Source organism: Aegilops tauschii, chromosome 4, assembly GCF_002575655.3.
Source record: "Aegilops tauschii subsp. strangulata cultivar AL8/78 chromosome 4, Aet v6.0, whole genome shotgun sequence".
Lineage (NCBI taxonomy): Eukaryota > Viridiplantae > Streptophyta > Magnoliopsida > Poales > Poaceae > Aegilops > Aegilops tauschii.
Window position 1 is genome coordinate 117,962,027 of NC_053038.3, and position 6,882 is coordinate 117,968,908.

A 6,882-nucleotide genomic window follows, 5' to 3' on the forward strand; every position below is an offset into this window, starting at 1 on the left:
ACACTTCATAAATTATTTCTTTTATCCTTTACCTACTCGAGGACGAGCAGGAATTAAGCTTGGGGATGCTGATACGTCTCCGACGTATCTATAATTTATGAAGTATTCATGCCATGTTTACAAAAATTCCATATGATTTGATTAGAACTAACCCGGACTACCCCTGTTTTCAGCAGAACTACCGTGGTGTTGTTTTTGTGCAGAAATAAAAGTTCTCGGAACGAGCAGAAAATTAACGAAGAATATTTCTACAAAATAAAAAAATACTGGCAGAAAAAGATAGCGAAGAGGAGTCCCAGGGCCACCACAAGGGTGGGGGCGCCCGCCCCTAGGGCGCGCCCTCCGTCCTTGTCATCGCCGCGTCGGGCCCCTTGACCTGTCCCCAACTCCAACACCTCCTATAAATCCTAAAAACCCCAGAACATAAGAGAGATCGGGAGTTCCGCCGCTGTAAGCCTCTATAGCCACGAAAAACCAATCTAGGCCCTCTCTGGCACCCTGCCGGAGGGGGCCAACATCATCGGAGGCCATGGAGGAGGAAACCGGAGGGGTCACCATCGCCATGGAGACCAAGGACCAGAGGGAGAACTTTTCCCCATCTAAGGGGGAGGCCATGGAGGAGCAAGAGCAAAGAGAAGAACCGCTCCCCCTCTCTCTTGTTGGCGTCGGAGTGCCATCGGGGGAACCATCGCCGTGGTGATCGTCTTCATCAACATCACCATCCTCATCTCTTTTATGCGGTCCACTCTCCCGCACCCTGCTGTAATCCCCTACTTGAACATGGTGCTTTATGCCACATATTATGATCCAATGATGTGTTGCCATCATATGATGTTTTGAGTAGATTTCTTTTGCCTTTTGGGTTGATTGATGATATAGATTGGTTTGAGTTGTACATTTTATTTTGGTGTTGTCCTATGGTGCCTTCCATGTCACGCACACATGCGGGATTCCCGCTGTAGGGTGTTGCAATACGTTCATGATTCGCTTATAGTGGGTTGCTAGAATGACAGAAGCTTAAACCCGAGTAAGGGGGTTGTTGCGTATGGCATAAAGGGGACTTGATACTTTAATGCTATGGTTGGGTTTTGCCTTAATGATCTTTAGTAGCTGCGGATGCTTGCTAGAGTTCCAATCATAAGTGCATATGATCCAAGAAGGGAAAGTATGTTAGCTTATGCCTCTCCCTCATATGAAATTGCAATGAATACTACCGATCTTGTTAACAATTGCCTAGGACAATTCCGCACACCGACCCATCATTATTCCACACTCGCTATTTCTAATATATAGTAATATATTCTAACTTTATATTAACATCACCTATTTTTATATTTTATTCTCTGATATCATGCAAAGTTATCCTCTTCATACCCACAACGTAGTTTTATTTCTCATTTCTAGTTGGAAGCAAACGTTCGGTGTACGTAGAGTCGTATCGGTGGCAGAGAGGACTTCAGAGAATATTGATCTTACCTTTAACTCCTTGTGGGTTCGAAACTCCATACTTATCACTTCCACCTTTGGAAATTGCTATGATGATTCCCTACACTTGGGGATTATCATTTACCACCTTCAGGCTAGTGCCTTCGGCGTTGTTGATTTTGATGGCACCGGAACGATAAACCTTAATGTAAGGACCTTCTGATGTCTACTACACAACTTGTTCTTCTAGACTCGTGTTGGGCCTCCAAGCACAGAGTTTTGTAGGACAGTAGAAATTTTCCCTCAAGTGGATGACCTAAGGTTTATCAATCCGTGGGAGGCATAGGATGAAGATGGTCTCTCTCAAACAACCCTGCAACCAAATAACAAAGAGTCTCTTGTGTCCCCGACACACCAAATACAATGGAAAATTGTATAGGTGCACTAGTTCGGCGAGAGATGGTGATAAAAGTGTAGTAACGATAGTAGATATTGATTTTTGTAATAGTAACAATAAAAAATATCAAGGTAGCAATTGATAAAACGGAGCACAAACGGTATTGCAAATGCTTGAAAATGAGGCCTAGGGTCCGTACTTTCGCTGGTGCAATCTCTCAACAATGCTAATATAATTGGATCATATAACCATCCCTCAATGTGTGATGAAGAATCACTCCAAAGTTCTTATCTAGCGAAGAACATAAGAAGAAATCGTTTGTAGGGTACGAAACCACCTCGAAGCTATTCTTTCCAATCGATCTATCCAAGAGTTCGTACTAAAATAACACCAAATAATTTCAGATTCATAATACTCAATCCAACAGAAAGAACCTCAAGGAGTGCCCCAAGATTTCTACCGGTGAAACAAAGACAAGAACGTGCATCAACCCCTATGCGTAGATTACCCCAATGTCACCTCGGGAATCCGCGAGTTGAGTGCCAAAACATATATCAAGTGCATCAAAATAATACCCCATTGTCACCACGAGTATTCATTTGCAAGACATACATCAAGTGTTCTCAAGATCGTGATATCTCAAGAACACGGGAGAGAGAGAGAGAGAGATTAAACATATAGCTACAGGTATAAACCCTCAGCCCCGAGGGTGGACTACTCCCTCCTCATCGTGGTGGCCGCCGGGATGATGAAGATGGCCATCGGTAATGATTCCCCCCTCCGGCCGAGTGCCGAAACGGGGTCTAGATTGGTTTTTCATGGCTACAGGGGCTTGCAGCGGCGGAACTTATGATCTTGGGTTAACCCCGAGGTTTTTTGGAATATTTGGGAATTTATAGGGCGAAGAGGGGGTACGGGAGGTCACCGAGGTGGGCACAACCCACCTGGGCGCGCCTGGGCCCCCAGGCGTGCCCTGGTGGGTTGTGCCCCCCTCAGGGCACCCCCCAGGTGCTGCTCTGGCCCATTGGATGTCTTCTGGTCCATAAAAAATCCACAAAAAGTTTCGCGGTGTTTGGACTCCGTTTGATATTGATTTCCTGCGATGTAAAAAACAAGAAAAAAATTAGCAACTGACACTGGGCACTGGGTCAATAGGTTAGTCCCAAAAAATGATATAAAGTTGCTATAAAATGGTTGTAAACATCCAAGAATGATAATATAATAGCATGAATACTTCAGAAATTATAGATACGTTGGAGATGTATCAACATCCCCAAGCTTAATTCCTACTCATCCTCGAGTAGTAGATGATAAAAAATAATTTATGAAATGTAAATGCTAGCAAAGTGCATAAGTTTGATCAATTATAATTTCAATCACTTTCCCTAGCATCATAATAGCAACTCTTTCTCATAAAACTCATCATGACAAAGTAGCAACCAATTCACGTGTTAAGCTTCAAACAATAAATTCTCTTGAAACTACAACCTATGTTCTCAGTCACCAAGCAATTGCAATTCAACTCATTCAACAAAGTCTAAGTAAGAGTTCCACATACTCAATCATCATATAGTCTTCCATGATTGCTACTACTCAAAGCATATTGTTAGAACAAATGCATCCATCGAACACAGAGAAAGATAGGGGCTTAATATTTCGCCTTCCAACTCATTTATCATAGAGATAATTGTCAACAATAATAAATCATGATCAAATATATTTGACTGGTCATATGTGTCTAAATCTTCCACACCACATGATGCTGCGAACTAGAGAATAATTGAGGTTGACATGATAATTTATACTATTGACTATTTGCATAAAAGTAAATACTTAAGAATAAAAGATAGGCCCTTCGCAGAGGGAAGCAAAGGTTGCCATGCGCTTTTTATTTGGATGCCCAAACTCTTAATGCAAAGGACCGTCACGTTATATTGCCCCTTATGATAGCAACCTTTATTATGCAGTCCGTCGCTTTTATTACTTTGCCATCACAAGTTCGCACAACGCTCAATTTTCCCTTACATTAAAATATCAAACATATTTAGGAGCAATTTTTATTGCTTTATGCACCGATGACAACTTGAAGACCTTATTCAATCCATAGGTAGGTATGGTGGACACTCTTAGCAAGAAACTAGGTTTAAGGGGTTTTGGATGCACAAGTAGTATCTCTACTTTGTACGAATTTTTGTCTAGCAAAAGATCCTAGGCAAGCACCACATGTTGGAGGATCCTTAACAATATAACTTCTATGCAAATATGCCCAAACATAACTCATTACGTTGTCTTACTTGTCCAACTCAACTAATTGCTCAAGTTTGGAAATAATTAATGGGTATTCACAATCATAGAAGATGTCCAAGATAATATATTTGCATGTGAAAGTTCTCTTCCTTATAGTAATCATTCATGAATTGCTTGTATGACCAATATTGTGATTGTCAAGCTTCAAAAGATTTCACTTTCTAAACCCAATGTGAATCTACCACTCGGCATGATATAATTTCAACTTCATGATATTCAATTCATTCAACAATTTACTCATAGGATATAAGTGAAGCACAAGAGTAAATGAGAAGCTACTCCAAAAAGATATAAGTGAAGATCAAGCGAGTAGTTATGTAAATGGGTAGCTATTTGAGGACTCCCTCTTATTTAAAAGTTTCAGATCTAAGTATTTTATTAAAACAGCAAGAAAAACAAAACAAAATGACATTCCAAGAGTAGCACACATCATGTGAAGAAGCAAAAACTTAGGTTCAACCGATACTAACCGATAATTGTTGAAGAAGAAAGGTGGGATGCCTACCGGGGCATCCCCAAGCTTAGATGCTTGAGACTTCTTGAAATATTATCTTGGGGTGCCTTGGGCATACCCAAGCTTGAGCTTTTGTGTCTCCTTAATTCCTCTCATATCATGGTTTTCCTAAATCTCAAAATTTTCATCCACACAAAACTCAACAAGAACTCATGAGATAAGATAGTATAAACAAATGCAAAAAACTTATCATTCTCTACTGTAGTAATCACTAAAATTATTATTCAACATTGCATACTAAATGCCTCTGCATATTTAATAATCATATCCTCAAATAGAATCATTAAACAAGCAAACATATGCAAACAATGAAAACATAACAGCAATCTGCCAAAAGAGTACAGTCTGTAAAGAATGCAAGAGTATCAATACTTATTTAACTCCAAAAATTATGAAAATTTACCACACTGTAGAAAATTTATCAGATCTTATTTTGCAAAAAGTTTCAGCATTTTATCACATTCTTACTTTTCTAGGGAATTTTTGCAACAGCGACAAACTTTCTGTTTTCAAACAGCCACATATAGACTTGCACAATAAGCATGGCAAAGGCTATACTTGACATTTTTATTGAAGTAAAATATGCAAAACATTATTATAAATAACAGAAATCAAATCACACCAAAATAAAATGACGCTCCAAGCAAAACACATATCATGTGACGAATGAAAACATAGCTCCAAGTGAGGTTACCGATAATGTTGAAGACGAAAGAGGGGATGCCTTCCGGGGCATCCCCAAGCTTAGTTGCTTGGATCTTCCCTGAATATTACCTAGGGGTGCCTTGGGCATCCCCAAGCTTAGGGTCTTGTCACTCCTTATTCTCCTCATATCGATATCTCACCCAAAACTTAAAAACTTCAACCACACAAAACTTAACAAAACTTCGTGAGATAGGTTAGTATGATAAAGAGCAAACCACTCACTTTTGGTACTGCCAAAGATAAGATTCATAATTGTTGTAACACAATGCCTACTCTACCATATAATTTCCACAATTTATATTGAGCAATATAAGCCATAGAAACTAGAAAGCAAGCAAACTATGCATTGAAAACAGAATCTGTCAAAAACAGAACAGTCTGTAGTAATCTGTACTCCAACCATACTTATGCTACTCCAAAAATTCTAAAAAAATAGGAAAACGTAGGGAATTTATATGTCTATCACCTGTAAAAAATTCAGATGAAAATCACATTCCAGTGAATTTTAAAATTTCCTGGACTGAGCGCAAAAGGTTCTGTTTTTGGACAGAATCAAGTCAACTATCATCCACACTATCCCAAAGGATTTACTTGGCACTTTATTGAAACAAAAGCAATAAAACATGATAAATACATTAGCATAATCATGTCAACACACAAAAACAGTAGGTAAAAGTGTTGGGTTGTCTCCCAACAAGCGCTTTTCTTTAATGCCTTTTAGCTAGGCATGATGAGTTCAATGATGCTCGCATAAAAGATATGGATTGAAACATAAAGAGAGCATCATGAATCATTTCATCTCTCATAATAATTTTCAGTAGCATCAAGAATAGATTCATCAATATAACCATCACATAAAACATTCTTTTCATGATCCACAAGCGTATAAATTTTATTACTCTCCACATAAGAAAATTTCTTCTCATTCACAATGGTGGGAGTATCCTATGAAACTCGAATACTATAAATTGTTTCCACATTAAAAGAGTAATGTTCAGAAAAAGGATATTCAAAATTATGACCATAATTATCACTACTTTTTATAACATAAGTATCATCACAATAATCATCATAAGTGGCAACTTTGTTCTCATCATAGATAGGAGTCATGCAATCATCATAGCAAATTTGATCATTCAAAGTAGGGGGACTAAAAATATCATCCTCATTAAACATAGCATCCCCAAGCTTGGGACAAACATTAATTGCAGCAAATAAATTCTCAAAAATGTCGTTCTCATCAAACATAGCACCCCCAAGCTTGTGGCTTGGCATAACATAAGCATAATCACTCTCATCATTAATAGTATGAATAGCACCAACGGTATAAAAATTACTATCATCATAATTTCCCGAGTTGGTGCCAAAAATATTTCCAAGATTATAAGAAGTATCATTATCTTCCCAATCATAATCATCACAACAAGCAATAGGCATAACAAAATTATCATCAAGTGTATCGTCTTCCACAATTATTTTGGATTCATTTTCATGTGGCACAACAATAATAGGAGCAAAATTATTTGGGAGAGAT